Source organism: Choloepus didactylus, chromosome 2, assembly GCF_015220235.1.
Source record: "Choloepus didactylus isolate mChoDid1 chromosome 2, mChoDid1.pri, whole genome shotgun sequence".
Taxonomy (NCBI): domain Eukaryota; kingdom Metazoa; phylum Chordata; class Mammalia; order Pilosa; family Megalonychidae; genus Choloepus; species Choloepus didactylus.
The window spans coordinates 179,768,830-179,788,476 of NC_051308.1; positions in this window are offsets into that span (position 1 = coordinate 179,768,830).

Sequence of the window (19,647 nt, forward strand, 5' to 3'; positions counted from 1 at the left end):
ATGGTGTGGGTGGTAGCTGCAGATGTGGGTTTGAGTGCTCTGGGGGAGTTTATGCCCAAGAGCTGGAAAGTTGCTTATTAACTAGGCCAAAGGTCAGTACTGAGGCAAGTGGCTTAGCCAAAGTAAGATTGATGCTGAGGCAGTACACGCATACAAAATTTATAGTTATGACACTCTATTACTTGAATCCTCAGCTTCATTCATTTGGAGGATTGTGGCAGTTTGGGTGACTGATATATTTACTTCCAGGGGCATAGCATTATGGAACCAACAAATAAGTCACTTAAGGATATTGGTTATTATAAAAATGTCAATAAATAGTATAACCAAGAGCTGGTAGACTTTGCGTAACCACTCCCCCCACCCTTCAGGGAATAGCTAGGAAGAAATGTCAGAGGTTTTTTAGGGTCTGAGGTATTTGTTCAAAAACCTTGGTTATTGTGCTAGTTCAATGTATTATGTCCCCCAAAACACCATTATCTTTGATGCAATCTTCTGTGGGCAGACATATTAGTGTTGATTAGATTTTGGAATCCTTTGGGTATTTTCATGGAGATGTGATTCAATCAACTGTGGACAAGACCTTTGGTTGGATAATTTCCATGGAGGTGTTGCCCCACCCATTCAGGGTGGGTCTGAATTTAATTACTAGAGGACTATATAAACTCAGGCAGAAGGAGCAAGTTTGCTATAGCCAGGAGGGACACTTTAAAGAATGCACTGGAACTGAGAGAGGGCTTCAGCTTACAGACATTTTGGAGACAGCCTTTGAAAACAGACTTTTGCTCCAGAGAAGCTAAGAGAGGACAAACACCCCAAGAGCAACTGAAAGTGAAATTTTTGAGGAACTGCAGCCTAGAGAGGAACATACTGGGAGAAAGCCATTTTGAACCCAGAACTCTGGAGCAGATGCCAGCCATGTGCTTTCCCAGCTAACAGAGGTTTTCCAGACATTATTGGCCATCCTCCAGTGAAAGTTGATGCCTTATCTTGGACACTTTATGGCTTTAAGACTGTAACTGTGTAACCAAATAAACCCCCTTTTATAAAAGCCAATCCATCTCTGGTGTTTTGCATTCCAGCAGAATTAGCAAACTAGAACAGTTATATTGTGAAATGCCTTGATCTCTTGTGCCATCTTTCTGTAAGTCAATTTGACCTGTCTTGAATTATTTATATACATGAAGGAAGAGGTGTTTCTTATCGTGCAGATACTCCCTTTTTTGACCAAGAGATAGTCTAAGTCTAAGCAGTAATCTAAGAGTATCTGGGCTAGGGAATCTATTTGTTGTATTAGCCTTTATTAGCATATAGATGGACAGTAGCTTAGGCAAAGGAATTGAGGGCAAACATATGGGCCTCAGGATGTTGGAAGGTTGCCCCTACTATGACATTAAGCTAAGTAGAGCTTTTCTTCACCTCTAAAGGTGACGCAGAATGTTTCACTGCTTGGTTTGAAATCTCTGCTTATCACAGAAAGCACACATCACAGCCTTCAGCAACTATTTTGGCCAGTGATGGGACTAGATGCAGTCCCTTTCTATGTGTCCACTCCTCCAGGGAAGAGCAGAGGAGCCTCTGAGGCCTGAGATGCTGTGGGCCCAGACACTCAGTTGGTAGGGGCAGCTTAGGAGGCCAAAGTGGGCTGCCTCTGAAGGATCTGCCAGATAAGCAAAATGAATTTTAGGCTGTTTATCAGAAGTCTACTCTAGTGTGGTAAGTTGAGTTGTGTGTAGAAATGGGTGAGGCTGCAAGCTGTTTCCAAATGTGAAATTCCCCACAAGGGCCTTTCTTATACAAGAAAATTATTTGGTTTCCACTGGACTGTTTCCATTGACTGCTTCCAGCTTTTTGGCCCTTGCCCAAGGATCAGTGAAGATTTGGAGACTGGGAAACTGGTGGCTCAGAGTACCCTGGAGGGCTAACTAGATCACTTCCAGCTCTGCCAACTGTGCAGACCCCACACAGCCATCTTGAGTAAGCAGTCTTAGTGTGCCGTGACCTTCCAGTGAGCTGAATTTGTACAAGGATAGTGTTACCATCTGTGAGATACACTGACTCCCTTCCCATGTCAGACAGTTGGTCCCAAGAAGTTTCCCACTTGGTTAGAGGAGGGCAATGAAGGTGCCATTGGCAGTATCACAAGATGCATAGGCAAGAGTCTGAACATGGGGGAAACATATCCTCCTGTAATTTGGAAAGCCCCTGTTTGTCAGCTTTAGCCTTCTCCTGTCGGTACCATTTCCATTTTACCAGTGAGGCTTCAGTGGCTGTGCTGAACTCATGCTGGGAATTATCTCTCACCCATGGCATTATGAAAATCTGCAGGAACAAGCTGACTGGTTGTGGTCCAGTAAGCATCTCCATTTTTAGAAGAGCCCAATATGTAGCCAGTATTTGCAATGCTTAGCTCAAGGACTCCAAAAAGCATCTTCAGTGGTAACCAAGGCCTCTAATCCAAAACCTGTCCCTGGTAGAACAAGGGGCATGGCTTGGGAAATGGCCTATTGTACCAGTTCTAAGGCATATTGTTGGGGCTCTCCCCACTGGAAAGCAGCAGATGTATGTGTGATTTTGTATATGAGCTATAATAAGAGTGAGAGATGTGTAATGTATTACCTCCAGAACATGAATAATCCTGGTAAGTGTAATGCATGTCTTGGTGTCTGAGGTGGGCTTGTGAATGATGGTGGTAGAAATCTGTCCGCCCTTAATGGACCAGAAGATACCCAGGAATTTGACTGAGTTTGATGGCCCTTGTATTTTATGGGGTGCTACTGCCCAGCCTCATTTCTGTAAATGATGTGTGTGTGGCTGGGTACTCTTGGAGGCCCTCTTTAGAGTCACTCCTTAATCATATGTCAGTTATAGTGCCAGTTTTACGCAGTTTTTAAGAAACCATTTATTAAGGTCTTGGTGGCAGTGTTTAAGTTTTGTTCTGTTTTTTCTTTTTTTGGTTATTGGTATGGCACTGAGTAAAACATGTTGGTCAAATTAGTCACAGCTAAGCAATTTCTCATGCATGCTTCCTTGTATATTTTTATTAATTAGATGATGTTAGTAATAGGAAATTTGATGGACAGGACTTATGCATTAAGATTGGTATAACTGACAGTTAATTGCTCTTCATTGATGGAGCTTTAAGAACTGGCCCAAAAGGGCTATTGTATGAGGAGATGGTACATATAATGACTCCCTCTTTGCAGAGCTCTTGCATTATAGGCAGGAGACCCCCAGTACCTTGTTTCAGACAACATCACAGCGCTTATCACCTTGATTGGCAGGAGCAGTGCCACAGGGGTCCCATTAGGCATGGCCCACCAAGGGAGCCAAAGATTTGATATTATTCCAGGCAACATGTTAAGCATCAATACCAATAGTGGGGAAAGTAAGGGCAAAAGCTGCCACCAGTATGGGTAGCTGTTTAGTAATAATTGTTTCAGTAGACACAACTCCAAGTAGGGCAGAGAACTGGGCCTAATTTGTGTAGGAGCAGAAGGCTGTGGTCCTTCAGGGAAGGGGTCATGTGGCTCTCTGGGCCTTAAGAGCCAAGATTTTTTACTTTGATGTGAGACCCCCTCAATTCCTGCCAATAGCTCCACGCCATCCATAGCCTTGCAGATATTACAAGCCATGCCTATAAGGTTGAGCTTGGCTGCCTGATAATTTGAGGGGGAGTGGGCTCCCTGTAAGAAAATTTTCCATGACTCAGTGTTAAAAGGAGCATGGGGGCCTCTTCAGGGCTGGTGTTCAAATCCGTATCTTTTTTTTTCTGAATGCTCAAAGGATTGCTATGCCAATAGCATCATCTCAATCTTTTTAAGTAACAATTGGGCCTCATTAATTGTTTACCAGTAGGCTTCTGCCTTGGCAGTAATACCCATTATGATGGGTCTGTCTTCTTTTTTTTTATACTGTGATTACTTAATTAAATAAGGGAGGGGCTTAGAGTCTTCAGTGACACCAACCAGTTGCCTCATTTTTAAGGATGATGGTGACAAATTGGACCCTATTAAAGACTCTTGACCACCAATCTTCCCCTTTTCCTTATCCCCTTAACAAAATGTATCCCCTTAACAAAAGTATGGTTTGAATCTCCAATCAAGTAAAATTTTGAGTTTTAGTTTCCAATTTGGACTCCTGTTCGGGTTCCTGCTTGACCTTACACATGGTTACAGGGAAGATTTGTGGTTCCTGCACACCATACTCATAGGCAATCAACTCTTGGGATTGGTGTCCCAATCGACCTCACGGGGGTTGGGGTTTGTTTTCACTAGCACAGTGATGATGGGATCATTAGGCATATCCCCCAGATCACTGGGGCACAAACCAGGGCTTTGGTGTACTAATAAGCAACAGAACTGAGTAGGGCCAATTTACATTAAATAGGAGTCTTACAATTCCCTAAGCGACTTAGAAACTTCCACTGGTGTCTTATGGGGTGCTGGCACAATATGCTCAGGCCTCTCCTTTTTCTTTTCTTTTCTTTTATTTTTTTGATCAGTAATTCCTTAGCCACTCATGCCCAGGTTAGATCTTCTATCCGCCATGGACACTGGGGATGAAAAGCAGAGACAACAGCAACCTAAGGATTGAAGGGTGCTTTTTTTACTTCGCATGGATGGGATGCCCCTCATGCTAGGGGTGGGTTTAAGACCTGGACATCCAGTCTGCAGACACAGTGGGTGGGGTCTCCCACTATAGTCTCCCAGCTGCCATGGTCGAGCTGCTGGGACATCTAGCACTCTCTTTTCTTGGCATGTGCATTTAGCCCTGGCTGCCTCACAGTGACACAGCTCTGGGGAGGGGTGCCTGTCTCCTGCCTTGCAGGATCCTATTGTCAGAACCACAAGACCTTCAGTAAGTTTTCAATGTTACTCAGGATTGCTGTCACCTGACCCCAGATGCTCCAGTTCCAGGAAGCACTAGAAACCACAGGGTTTCCCGCTTGTTGTGCTAGGGCTGGCTGTTTGTAATTTCTGAGGAGGACTCAGATCTACAGGACTGCCTATTTGGGGTTGGAAGCTTAGGCAACACCTGGCAGAGGCAATGGGTGGCTGTGCAAAGCAGCACGGAGGTATGTTTGCAAGCCAAGGACCCTTCCCAGATAGTATTAGCTAACTGACAGAAGTAGTTGGTAAGCCAAGAGCAGCCAAAATGCATGCTGTTTCCCATAGTCACGACCAACACACCCTGCTCTCCGCACCACTTTGGTTGGAATTAGTTAAGTTGAATTTTTAAATTTGGGTTTGGGTGTAGGACAAGTGCAATACAATAGTCTCAGGTCACAATGCAGAAGGAAAGATCATTTGTTATCTGCAGGTCTCAGAGAGAGAGGGCTGCCATGAGGGGTCAAAAGTTGGGTGGGGAGCACGTGGGGAGCACACAAGCAGAGTGAGAAGGACCTGGCTTGTGCCTTTACTGTGGCCCAAGGGTAGAGGTTAGTAGATTTCCCATGGGAGTCAACTATTGGTTTGCTGAAAGCTAACATGCATGAAAAGGGAAAGGGACTGGGATCTGAGAACAGTGGGATATTCAATTTATCATTTGGGACCACCTACGGGTTTGGGATGAGGTGGGTAGGTGGTACGGGTGGTGGCCTCAGATTTAGGTTTTGGCTCTGGGGGAGTATATGCCCCAAGGCTGGAATGCTGCTTGTTAACTAGCGAAAAGTCAGTGCTGATGCCAGAGGTTTAGTAAAAGTAAGATGGATGCCGAAGTACCACACAAACACAAAAAATGAATGTTGTGACAGAATTGCAGGTAATTAGAAAGATGTGTTGTTGAAATTAAGTGGAAGTGTTCTAATGTGCCGGTTTTCTCCATGAAAAGAGGATGCAAAGTCATCAGCATAGAGTGGAGAGAAGGAATGAGTTATTGAGGTTTGAGGAAAGAAAAATAAAGAAATTATCTAAAAGACTGGAGAGTGAATTAACTAGAGACAAATATGTAGCAGGTTTGTCAGACAGCACAAGGACCACCTTGACGCTAATGGTCAGGAAAGTTAAGTGAGGAAATTCAGCATCATTGTGCATTTTTCTTCAGCCATATGTAGCTGCCCAGGTGCAGAGGAGATGAATTTGGATTAAAACATTCAGTTTTAAGAGGCTAACACAGGAAGCCAAGGGTGTAGGTCAGGGAGTCATTCTAGCCATTGACAATAGAATCCAAGCTGGCAAAGACTGGATGAATGACATAAAGGATCTGAGGGACAGCAAATGTCTGTGAAATTAAAAAGAAATTGTTGAAGATGAAATAGTTTAGAAAGTGGAAACAGACTCCTGCAAGGGAAAGGTAATTTGCCAAGATCAACCGAAATAAAGATGAGGCATGATGAATCAATTCGACAATAGGATACAATTTTTAAAGTTTCTATAAACTCATTTGGACTAAATATTACTTTGTATCACAGACTTTTCTTTAGGATTTTTTTTTTTTTGCACTGAGATATAAGTCACATATCATGTCACCCTTTTCAAATACACGATGTAATGATTTTTAGTATATTCACACAATTTTACGTAAATCACCTCTACCAAATTCCAGATCATCTTTACCACACTCAAAGAAATCCCATTAACAGTCACTCACCATCCTAGACCCACCCCTGTCAGCTACTAATTTGCTTTCTATCCCTATGGATTTTCCTATTCTGTACACTTAGTATAAATGGAATTATACTATATGTGGCCTTTTATATCTGGCTTATTTCACTTAGAGTAGTGTTTTTAAGGTTCATTTGTTGTGTAGCATGTACCAGAACATCAATATTTATGGCTGAATAATATGCATGGATATACCATATTTTGTTTATCTATTCATCAGTTGATGGAAATTTTTGTTTTCACTTTTTGGCCATTATGACTAATGCTACTATGAACATTCAAGTACAAATTTTTGTGTGGACAAATGTTTTCAATTTTCTTGGGTATATAGCTGGGAGTGGAATTGTAGGGCCATATAGTAACTATTTTTAAACTTTTGAGGAACTGCCAAACTGTTTTCTAAAGCAACTCTACCATTTCACATTCCCATCAGAAGTGTATGATACTTCATACAGCACTATATTAGTATTCTAAATTTTTCACATCCTTATCACTTCTTCGTGTCTGTCTTTTTTATTCTAGCTATCCTCCCAATGTTTGAAGTGGTATCTCTTTATGGTTTAACTTGGTTTTCCCTAATAATTAATGATATTGAGTATCTTTTCAAATGCTTATTGGTCATTTGCACATATTGTTTGGAGAAATGTCTTTTCAAGTGCTTTTCCCATTTTAATTGGGTTGCATTTTTAATTTAGTGTAGTTATAACAGTTTTTTTTAATATTCTTTATTAAAGTTCATTATCATACATATGATTTGCAAATGTTTTATCTCTTTATGTGGGTTTTCTTTTCACTTTCTTGATGGCATCCTTTGAAGTACAAAAGTTTTTTGAAGTTGAGTTTATCAAATTTTTTCTTTTGTCACTTGAGCATTTGGTGTTATATTTAAGAAACCATTACTTAATGAAAAGTTGTGAAGCTTTACTCCTATATTTTTCTCTAACAATTTCATAGTTTTGTCTTTTATTTTTAGGTCTCTGGTACATCTTTAGTTAATTTTTGTGTATGGTGTGAGGTAGAGGTCCAACTTCATTCTTTTCCATGTAGACAGCCACCTGTCCAATCATCACTTGTTAAAGATGCTATTCTTCCCCCATTGAATTGTCTTGGCACCCTTGTAAAAAATAAATTGACCATAAATGTCTGGGATCTCAATTCTATTTCATTGATCTATATATTTATCCTCATGGAAGTACTACAACCATCTTGATTACTGCACCCTTGCAGAAAGTTTTTAAATTGGGGAGTGTGAGTTCTCCAACTTTGGTCTTTTTCAAGACTGTTTTGGCTATTCTGAATCCCTTTCACTTCTGTATGGTTTTAGGATCAGCTTGCCAATTTCTGCAAATCTGGCAGGTGGAATTTGATAAGGACTGCATCAGATCTGCAGATCGATTTAGAAACAATTGCCTTCTTAAGAATATTGAGTGTTCCAGTTGATGAAAATGGACTGTCTTTCCATTTATTTAGGTCTGCTTTAATTTCTTTCAATGATATCTCATAGATTTTTGGGGTACAACTCATTCATTTCTTTTGTTACCTGTATTTCTAAGATGCTATTGTAAATGCAATCATTTGCTTCACATCATTTCTGGGTTGTTCGTTGTACACTAGAATAGAAATACAATCAACTTTTGTGTATTGATCTTCTATCCTACCATCTTTATGAACTCATTTATTAATTATAATAATTACTTTTTGGATTTCTTAGAGTTTTCTATATACATGGTAAAATATCTGTGAATATAGTTTTACTTCCTACTTTCCAATAAAAATGTCTTTTAATTTATTTCTTGTCTAATTGCCTTGGCTAACCTTCAGAAAAATGTTGAATCAAAGCAGTGATGGTGGACAACTTTTCCCTGTACAATCTTTCATTATTATGTATCATATTATCTGTGGGTGTTTCATAGATGTCCTTTAAGAGGTTGATGAAGTTTCTTTCTATTGCTAGTTTCCTAGGTGTTTTTATCATGAAAATGTGTTGTATTTTGTCAAAATTTTCTGTATCAGTTGAAATGATCATGTGATTCTTGTTCTCTATTTAATTGATATGGTTTTTACGTTGATTAATTATATGTTAAACCAACTTTGCATTTCTGGGATAAATCCAACATGGTAATAGTGTTTAATCCTTTTTTGTACTTCGTTGGTTTTGGTTTGCTAGTCTTTTGTTGGGGATTTTGCATCTATATTCATAAGGGATGTTGGTCTGTAGTTTTCTTTTCTTGTCATATCTTTGCTTGGTTTTGGTGTCAGGGTAATACTGGCCTCACATGAGTTGGGTAGTGCCCCCTACTCTTCTATTTTTTTAATGGTATGAGAGATTGGTGTTACTTCTTTAAATCCTTGATAAAATTCTTCCTTGAAGCCATTTGTACTTGGGATTTTCTTTGTTGTAAGTTTTTGATTGGTAATAAGATCTTGTAACTTGTTTTAGGTATATTCATACTTTCTATTTCTTCTTGAGTCAATTTGGGTAACTTGAGCTTACTAGTAATTTGTCCATTTCATCTGATTAGGTTATTGAATTTGTAGGCAAATAATTGTATTGATAGCCTTCTTTTATAACCTATTTATTCCTATAAGGCTAGTAGTGATGTCTTCTTTCCATTCTTATTTTAGTATTTCACATCTACACTCTTCATTTCTTGATCAATCTAACTATATGTTTGTCATCTTCGCTGATTTTTTCAAAGAGTCAACTTTTAGTTTCATTGGGTTGCTGTTTTGTTTTTCTATTCTCTTTCCTACTTACTTGTGATCTAGCTATTATTGTTTCTTTTATTCCGTTTGTTTCAGGTTTAGTTTGTCTTATTTTTCTAGCTATTAAGATGGAAAGTTAGGGTAATGATTTGCGTTCTTTCTTCTTTTTAATACAGATATTTGTATCCATAAATTTCCCTCTAGACACTAATTTTGCTATATCCAATAACTTTTTGCATATTTCATTTTCCTTCACCTTGAATTGCAATTTCTTCTTATGGTTATTTGGAACTGTATTAATTTCCACATGTGTAGATTTTCCAAATCCCCTTCTGTTATTGATCTCTAATTTTATTCTATTGTAGGTGGTGACTATAATTTTATGACATGAATTCTTTTAAATTTAATAAGGCTTGTTTTATGGCCTAATGTATAATCTGTGCTGGAGAATGTACAAATATTAAGAAAACATATTTTGCTGCTTTTGGCTGGAGTGTTCTATTGATGCTTGTTAGGTCTAGTTGATTTATAGTGTTGTTTAAATCTTCTGTTTCCTTGTTGATCTTTGTACTACCTGTTCTATCCATTATTGAAAGTAGATTATCAAAGTCCCCATTATTGTGGAATTACCTATTTCTCCCTTCAATTCTGTCAGTGTTTGCTCCATGTATTTTGGTGTTCTGTTATTAGGTGCATTATTTTTAGTTACCTAGGCTGCTCAAAGCAAATACCAAGAAATGGGTTGGGTTAAACTAATGGGAATTTATTCACTCATGGTTTTTAAGCCAGGAAAATGTCCAAATCAAGGCATCATCAAGGTGATGTTTTTCCTCCCCGAAGAAAGGCTGCCAACAATCCCTGACTCCTCTGTCACATGACAAGGCACATGGCAGTGTCTGCCAGTCACTCCCTTCTCTTCCACATTTTGTTGATTTCAGCTTCCTGTTTCTTTGGCTTTTACTCTCTCTTTCTGAACTTCATTCTCTTATAAAACAAATCCCAGTAATAGGATTAAGAACCATCCTGATTGAGGTGGAACACACTTTAATTGAAGTAATTTCATCAAAAAGTCCTACTTATAATGGATTTATACCCAGAGAAATGGATTAGATTTAAGGACATGTTTTTCTGGAATAAATGACAGCTTCAAACCACCACATTCATTTATGTTTATAATTATTACATCTTCTTGATATGTTGACTCTTTTTTCCTTATAAAATATCCTTCTTTTTCTTTAATAGCAAATTTTTGTCTTAAAGTCAAATTTTTCTTATGTTAGTATAGCCACACCAGCTCTGTTTTGGATACTGTTTGCATGTATATTATTTTCCATTCTTCTCCTTTCAACCTATGGGTCTCTGAAACTAAAGTGTGTCTCTGCAGACTGTATGACCATATTTTAAATCCATTCTGCCTTTGATCGGAATGTTTAGTCCATTTACATTTAGTGTAACTTTTAATAATTTAAGATTTACATCTATCATTTTTCCATTTGCTATGTATCATATGTCTTTTTTGTTCCATTATTCTTCCATTACAAACTTCTTTTGTGTTAAATAGTTTTATACTATTTTAATCCCTTTAGTTATTTCTTTTACTACATGTCTTTGAGTAATTTTCTTAGTGGTTTCCCTGGTGATTGCAATTAGTATCTTAAAATAATCTAGTTCAGTTAATAACAACTTAATTTCAGAAATTTTGGTAAAATATTGCTTTGTTTCTTGTCCCTCATTTGTATATATTGTGACCCTGCAGATTGCATCTTTATATATTAAAAGCTCATCAACACAGATTTAAAATTACTGCTTTATGCAGTTGTCTTAGAATCAGATAGGAGAAGAAAAGAATTTCAAATAAAATACATTTATGGGGTATTAAATATTTACCCATGAACTTACTTTTGGCATTTATCCTTTTATTCTTCATGAGGATTATCATTACATTCTAATGTATTCATTTCAGTCTGGAGGACTCCCTTTAGTGTTTCTGGTAGGGAAGATCTGCAAGTGATAAATTCACAGAGTTTTTGTTTATATAGAAATGTTTTAATTTATCCTTCAATTTTGAATGAGTTATGCTGGATATAGAATTCTCGATTGACAGTCTTTTTCTTTTAGCACTTTGAATATGTCATCCCAGTGCAGCAGCCTCCATGGTTTCTGGTGAGAAGTCAGCTGTTAATTTTATTGAGTCCCCTTTGAATGTGATGGTTGCTTTTCTCTTGCTTCTCCATTTTTGTCTTCATCAGTTCCCCGATTCTTCCACCTATTCAAATATGCTCTTGAGACCTCTGGTGATTTTTTTTATTTTAATTTTTGTACTTTTCAATCCCAGAGTTTCTATTTGGTTCTATTAATATTCTCTATTTGATGAGACATCCTTCTCAAACCTTCCTTTCATTATTAGACATTATTTCCCTTAGTTCTTGCATCTTATTTACAATCACTGATTTAAATGATTTTTCTAGTAATTCCAATGCCTGAGCTTCCTCAGGTACAGTTTCTATTTATTGCTATTTTTTTTTCCTGTGTTTGGGCCATGCTTCCTATTTCTTTACATGTTTCATGAATTTTGGTTCAACACTGTGTTTTTAAAATAAATTGTGCCAACTCTGGAAATCATATTGCCATCCAATTTCTCCCCAAGATCTATTGTTGCTGCTGTTTGTTATTGTTTTTGTTGTTGATGTGTGTTTGATTAGTCACTTTCCTGTACTGATTCTGTAAAGTCTGTGTTCTTTATCATGTACAATCATTTTAGTTCCTGCTCAGTTATCTTAGTGGTCAGCTAACTATTGGACAGAGATTTCCTTTTTTGTCTTGAATGTATAACTCTCCCATCCTTTGCTAAGGGGGACTATGTGTGTTATGGGAAAGAAAGTCAATGTTCTAGCTGGCAGTTTACAACTCTGTTTTAGCATTCATTTCCTGCTTGTTAAAGTCAGCCAGAGGTTAGAACTTATGGCATTCTCTGGTCTGTCCTAGTCATATGCACAAGCCCTGTACATGTACATAGATGTCTAGATTGTCAGGAATATTTGGAGCTTTTCAAAACCTCCTATGGATGTCCTATACCCCAGTTTTTCCTTTTACGATTTTTACTCAACTTACTGTTAGTCCCAACTGGTAACATTGCCCCAGGCAGCTGTAATGTTAAACCATTGCCACTAATTGTATTCGACAAATGCCCTACAGGTAAGCTCTGAGTTCAGTCCAGCCAAGTCAAATAGTGACAATTCTCTTGGGATGGAGCTTCTGGGAGCTATGAAGCCCCTTCTGGTGTTTGCCTGGCTGCTGGCTTCACAGCTATTACCCCTAGTTGCAGGGCTGTTGAATTTTGGGACCACTGCAGAGCTGGGAAGAGGAATATAGGAATAGAGTAAACTAAAACACAAGTCTTGCTGCTCTCGTTGAGATTCAGCCATTTTTCTTAAATAAACATTACTTGGATTGTTGCAAGCTTTTGATTGATCTCCAAAGCTTTAAAAAAGTTGATTTTGACAGTTTTTGCCAGTGTCCCAATAAAGTGCCCTGGTATCTGGCTTAGAGTATCCCTGCCCAGAAGTGTCTTTTCTTTATCACCTATGAGGGCTATGTAATCATTGGCTCCATGTAATAGTTGATGCTTGTTTTTTTTTCGATAGGCTTGTAACACCTAATTAAGTGAGATTTATTCTCATACATAGCATGGTCTCAGTTCCATAATTGATTTACCCAGATATATACTGGAAAAAAGAGGACAGGTTTTTTTTTGAAAATATATAAACTGCATTGACATGAAAAGCAAGACAACAGTAAAAGGGTTTGTTTCTAAATGCTAAGGGTGTCAATGAGAGTCAAAGCTGGCTTTAAAATATTTCATTTCAGTTTATAAATGTATAGTCAACTAAATGAGTTTGAAATAGCCTAAGTAGAAAGAGAAAGGGCCTCCTCATATATCCGTTAAAATGAGACATTAGAGGTAATAGCAACAATAATCCAAATATATCCTAATTAAATTTCCCTCATCAGTTCATTCAATCCAATGTTATTCATCTAGATCTTCCAAACTAGGAAGAGTCCTGGAATTCCTGATTCAGTCCACTAGTACAGTCTGCAGATTGTCTAACGTTTATATTTTGAAGCACCACTAGTTCAGCATACATGGTACAGACCTTTAATGTAGCACACTGAGACTGCCTATATATTTTGAAGACAAAAATTATAGCCTGAAGCTTATAGCAGAATCATTAAGCAAGCATTGGGAGGAAGAAAAAACCTGTTTGAGAATGAAACCAAATGGTAATGAGCATTTTAATACAGGGACCAATCATATTAGAATGGAGGAGAGTAACATTTTCTGTTGAGTGCAATACATTACTATTTCCTAAGAGGCTGATCAATGTTTCTCCTGCTGCTAAGAACATATTATGAATTATAAAACCATTGAAAACTCTCCAGGGCCTTCCCATAAAGTGTACAATTTATGAAATATCTCTATGGATAGCATAGTTCCTACCCAAAATTAACCTAAGAGAGGCTCAGCATATTTTCTGATTTGACAATTCATCCAAGGCAGATTCTTCAATTGTGCTAATCTAATTAAGAAACATTGAGCATAGCAAACAAAACTAATTATTTCTAGCATCCCTCTTTTTATAAAATGCAATAACAAACTTGCAAATTTCCAGGAATTTGTAGAAAATCTCAAAGATAATATTAGGTCTGAAAAACATCCTGAAAATTTTCCTTTTTTAAATTTTTTCTATGGATCCAGTCTTAAGAAGGAAAAAACAAAAGAGTTGCAAGGTGATGTGGCCACTTTATTAAAATTGAATCATGGATACCCAAGAAATAATAAGTGGTTACTGATTTAGTCAAAGTGACAATAAAATATTTTCAGATAAATGCAAACCTCATTTTGGAAGCTTAACTTTTTCACAAGTGAGGAAATTTTTTTCCTTAAAAAAAAAGAAAAGAAACCTAGGTGTTCTGGTTTGCTAATGCTGCTATTATGCAAAACACCAGAAATGGATTGGCTTTTATAAAGGGGGTTTATTTGGTTACAAAGCCACATGAAAATGTCCAAATTAAAGCATCAACACAAGTATATCTTCACCAAAGAAAGGCCAGTGGCATCTGGAAAACCTCTGTTAGCTGGGAAGGCACATGGCTGGCATCCGCTTGATCCCAGGTTGCATTTCAAAATGGCATTCTCCAAAATGTCAGCATCAGCTTTCAACAGCTGTCTTCAAAATGTGTCTCTCAGCTGCAACTGCTCTCTCTCTAATTTGCAGCTGCTCTGAGGTCCTTCTGTTTGTGGGCTTTTATTTGGCGCCAGTGAACTAATCAAGACCCATGCTGAATGGGCGAGGCCACAGATCCATGGAAATAATCTAATCAAAGATATTACCCACAGTTGGGTGGGTCACATCTCCATGGAAACAGCCTAATCTAAAGATTCCAACCTAGTCAACACTAATATGTCACACCCCACAAGATTTCATTAAAGAACATGACTTTTTCTGGGGGACATAATATATACATACCAGCACACTAGGACATGATAAAGTCAACCAAAAGCAGAACTTATTCTGATGAGATATGGCTCTCTGCTATTTGAGTGGGTTACATAGAAAGAAAAACTCTAAAACCAGTTATTCTTTTTATCAGAGAGACAGCTAAAGTCTAGTTTTACATTAATACAATATTTGGCAATAAAGTTTCATGAGTGCCCTTTCTTCTTAAATTAGTTTGTGGATATGCCTATCAAAATTGCATGAATTTTGCCAAAAGTTAACACATTTCATTGTTCTTTTTCAGATTTATTATAAAACAAAACAAATCAGTTCACACCTCTCAAGCCTTCTACATCTTGTCTACTCTCTCAAGTTTTGTCTTTCACTATGTTCGTTCATGTTCTGGAGAACACTGTGCCTTTACTTTAGGACAAAATTACTATACAAAAACATATACCACATTGTATTTCTCTGTTACTACTGCTCTTAAGATAGCCTTACTCACTCCTACTAATTATAATTTTAGTTAAAGAAACAACTTCTATTTCACAGAGAAAACTGGAAGGCAGATAATTGGCAATGGTCTGTCAATTACAAGCCTTGTAGCAGACCAGCAAATCTCATCAATAAACTAAATTCAATGTTTTACACCACACACATCTCCTTTCATCCCTTTCACATCCACCTTCTTAAAGAGGCAAAGATGAACATGTTCATTAACATTAACTGAAGGTATATCTACTCCATAGCATATAAAATTAAGCAAAAGCTTTAAACTTAGAATTATGCTTAGTAATCAATATTTCAGCAATCCCTTTTATTTATGTTATCCAACTATTCAAGGTTATTAAAAAATTGCATTTAATATAAACACAGGTATTTAAGTTACCTAGGGGTCTTAGAAATTATGCTTGTGCTAACACACTATAAAATACCATTATATTACAAAAAATGTTTGTTGTAATTATGATTCAATTCAGTTGAAAACAAATTTACATTTTTAGTAATCTTAAATGTTGGAGTAATATTAATTTTTTTGACCAGAAAAAACATCCATACAAGAAGTTTAAGAAGTTTGCTTAACTAGTCTTTTCATGAAAGAACAAAACAAACTCTTAATTAATTTACTGTATTTAAAATAATAATTTGCAAATTGAATTAATCTATTAAAATCAGAGCTAGGCCACTTCTCAGATCACGTGAGATCACAAAGGGAGCAAGAACTTGGGGCTCGCCATGCGGCAGTGACGCAAGTAAGATGGCGATGGCGAGTTAAGTGAGTACATTGTTCACGCTCTCATAATTGAGCTCTGGAGAGTCCATCGTTTTCGCAGGCCGCCTCTCTGCTGACGGGAGCTGGTCGCTGGCCTGGCCTGGGGGCGGAGGGCTTCCCAGAGGCGCGGCGGCTGCCACCCGGGCCGTGTGAACCCTGGCCGCCCTTCGTCTAGAGTGGGGCGGGGGAGTGTACTGGCAGCACCCGCCCGAGAATACCAGCTTTGCTCACCTACTGCCTGTCTGATTGTGAGTGAAAATCGAAAGGAAGACGGTTGTCCGCTGAGCTATTAACAATGCAACCACAGGATGGACTTGTGTGAACACAAATTTCTGTGATAGGAGTTAATATCCTTCAAAGATGTAGCTGTAGACTTCACCCAGGAAGAGTGGGCATTGCTAGACACATTCCAGAGACAACTGTTCAGAGAAGTGATGCTGGAGAATATCAGTCATCTGGTCTCAGTGGGATGTGAGGTCTGCAAATCAGATGTGTTTTCCCTTTTGGCACAGAAACAGGTAGTGTGGAGTGAAGGAATGGAATTTCTTCAAAACCAGAGCCCAGACATTGAAATTGCCTGTAAAAAGCAAGAGATGATATTCATGCAACTTATCTACAGAAATGACAATTCTGAGGATGCATCACTGATATCTTACACTCAGAAGAATTCCTTTAAATGTAATTATTTGCAAGAGGATTCCACCCTCGGATCCACAGTGACTCAACATGCATTAACTCCCATGAGAAAGAAACCATATTTAAGGAAACCATTTGGAAAAGTCCTCAGTGAACAGTCATCTTTTAACAAACATGAGCAGTTTCACACTAGAAGTAAATCTTATGAATGCCATCGAAATGCTAAAGCCTTTATTAAAAGTGCTGGCCACAAAGAATATGATAGAACTCAAACTGGAGATAAACCATATAAATGCTTTCTATGTGGAAAAGCATTCATTGGCTTTATTGATTTTAGACAACATGAGAGAACAAACACTGGAGAGAAACTCGAATGTAACCTATCTGGAAAAGCGTTCAGTCAGTCTTCTAATCTTCAACACATTGAGAGAACTCACTCTGGACACAAACCTTATGAATGCATTACATGTGGAAAAGCCTTCACTTATTATTCTACGCTTAGTATACATGAGAGAACACACACTGGAGAAAAACCCTATGAATGCCATCTATGTGGGAAAACCTTCAGCCAATGTCATTACCTTAGACAACATGAGAGAACACACACTGGAGAAAAACCATATAAATGCCATATATGTGGGAAAACCTTCAGTGCTTGTTCTTCCCTCCAACGACATGAGAGAACTCACAATGGAGAGACACCATGTAAATGCCATGTATGTGGGAAAGCCTACAGTTCTTTTTATAGCCTCAAACGACATGAGAGGACTCACACTGGAGAAAAACCCTATAAGTGCCTCACCTGTGGGAAAGCCTTCATTGAAATGTATGGCCTCAGACGACATGAGAGAACTCACAGTGTAGAGAAACTGTATGAATGTCATACTTGCGGGAAAGCCTTCAATAATTGTTCTACCCTCAGACGACATGTGACAACTCACACTGGAGAGAAACGCTATGAATGTCACACATGTGGGAAACCCTTCATTCATATCTCTGTCCTGCGACAACATGAGAAAACTCACACTGGAGAGAAACCCTATGAATGTAACCTGTGTGGGAAAGCCTTCACTCGACCTTATAATCTTCAACAACATGAAATTACTCACACTGGAGAGAAACCCTATGAATGTAATCTGTGTGGGAAAGCCTTCACTTACCCTTCTGGTCTTCAACAACATGGAATTACTCACACTGGAGAGAGACCCTATGAATGTGATCTGTGTGGGAAAGCCTTTTTTCATATCTATACCCTAAGACGACATAAGAGAACTCACACTGGAGAGAAACCCTTTGAATGTAATCTGTGTGGGAAAGCCTTTGCTCAACCTTGTACTCTTCAAAAACATCAGATAATTCACACTGGAGAGAAACCCTATCGATGCCATATATGTGGAAAAGCCTTCAATGATTGTTCTTCCCTCAAAAAACATGAGAGAACTCACACTGGAGAGAAACCCTATGAATGTAATCTGTGTGATAAAGCCTTCACTAATCCTTTTAGTCTTAAAAAACATGTGAGAATTCACACTGGAGAGAAACCCTATCGATGCCATATATGTGGGAAAGCCTTCAATTATCGTTCTTCCCTCAAACAACATGAGAGAACTCACACTGGAGAGAAACCCTATGAATGTAATCTGTGTAATAAAGCTTTCACTAATCCTTGTAGTCTTAAAAAACATGTGAGAATTCACACCGGAGAGAAACCCTATCAATGCAATATATGTGGGAAAGCCTTCAATTATTGTTCTTCCCTCAAACAACATGGGAGAACTCACACTGGGGAGAAACCCTATGAATGTAATCTGTGTGATAAAGCCTTCATTTATCCTTGTAATCTTAAAAAACATAGGAGAATTCACACTGGAGAGAAACCCTATCAATGCCATATATGTGGAAAAGCCTTCAATGATTGTTCTTCCCTCAAAAAACATGAGAGAACTCACACTGGAGGGAAACCCTATCAATGCTATACATGTGGGAAAGCCTTCAGTGATTTTTCTAACTTCAGACAACATGAGAGAACACACTAGAGAATCCTGGTGAGTGCCATATATGTGATAAAGCCTTAATTTGATATACTTATCTTAAGCAACATGAGAGACCCACACTGGAGAGAAACCATATGAATGACATACATGCAGAAATTAATATAAAGTATTGATCCAAAATTAAGAGGCAGTTTCTAAAAATGTATGCACTTGATATTATTGTCAAGTTTATAGATTTTTTTCATTCATTTTTGTTGAGATATATTCACATACCATGCAGTCATACAAAGCATACATTCAGTTCACAGTGCCATCATATGGTTGCTCGTTCTTCACCGGAATCGATTTTTGAACATTTTCATTTCCACACACGCACAAATGGTAAGAGTGGAAACTGGAGTGAAGGAGAGCAGTTTGGGTGGAAAAGAACACTGGGTGCCTTTTCTTTTTCCCACATGTGTGGTAAGAAAATTGTGCTTGTATATAGGTCTATTGGATTACTGATTCTTGGGATGTTTTTGGCAATTTGAGGCCCCTTTCCCTTCCGGGTAAGTTTGATGCCTATCTTTTCTATGTCTGCGGGGTGGGTTTTTGGAGTTTTGGTTGGAGTTGCATTGGGTCTGTGGATCACTGTGGATAGAGTTGTCATCTTGGTGATGTTTGGCCTTCTGATCCATGAGCATATCTTTCCGCCTTAGGTCCTTTTTTATTTCTTTTTGTTAAGTGTTGTAGTTTTCTGTGTAGCAGTCCTTTGCATCCTTGGTTCGGTTTATTCCTGGGTGCCTGGTTTTTTTGGTTCCTATTGTGAATGGAATCTCTTTAGTGTCTCTTCAGTTGGGTCATTTCTAGTTTAGTGGAACATTGCTGACTTATGTGCATTGATCTTTTATCCTGCCACTTTACTCAGCTTTGTTAATAATTGCACTTATAGCATC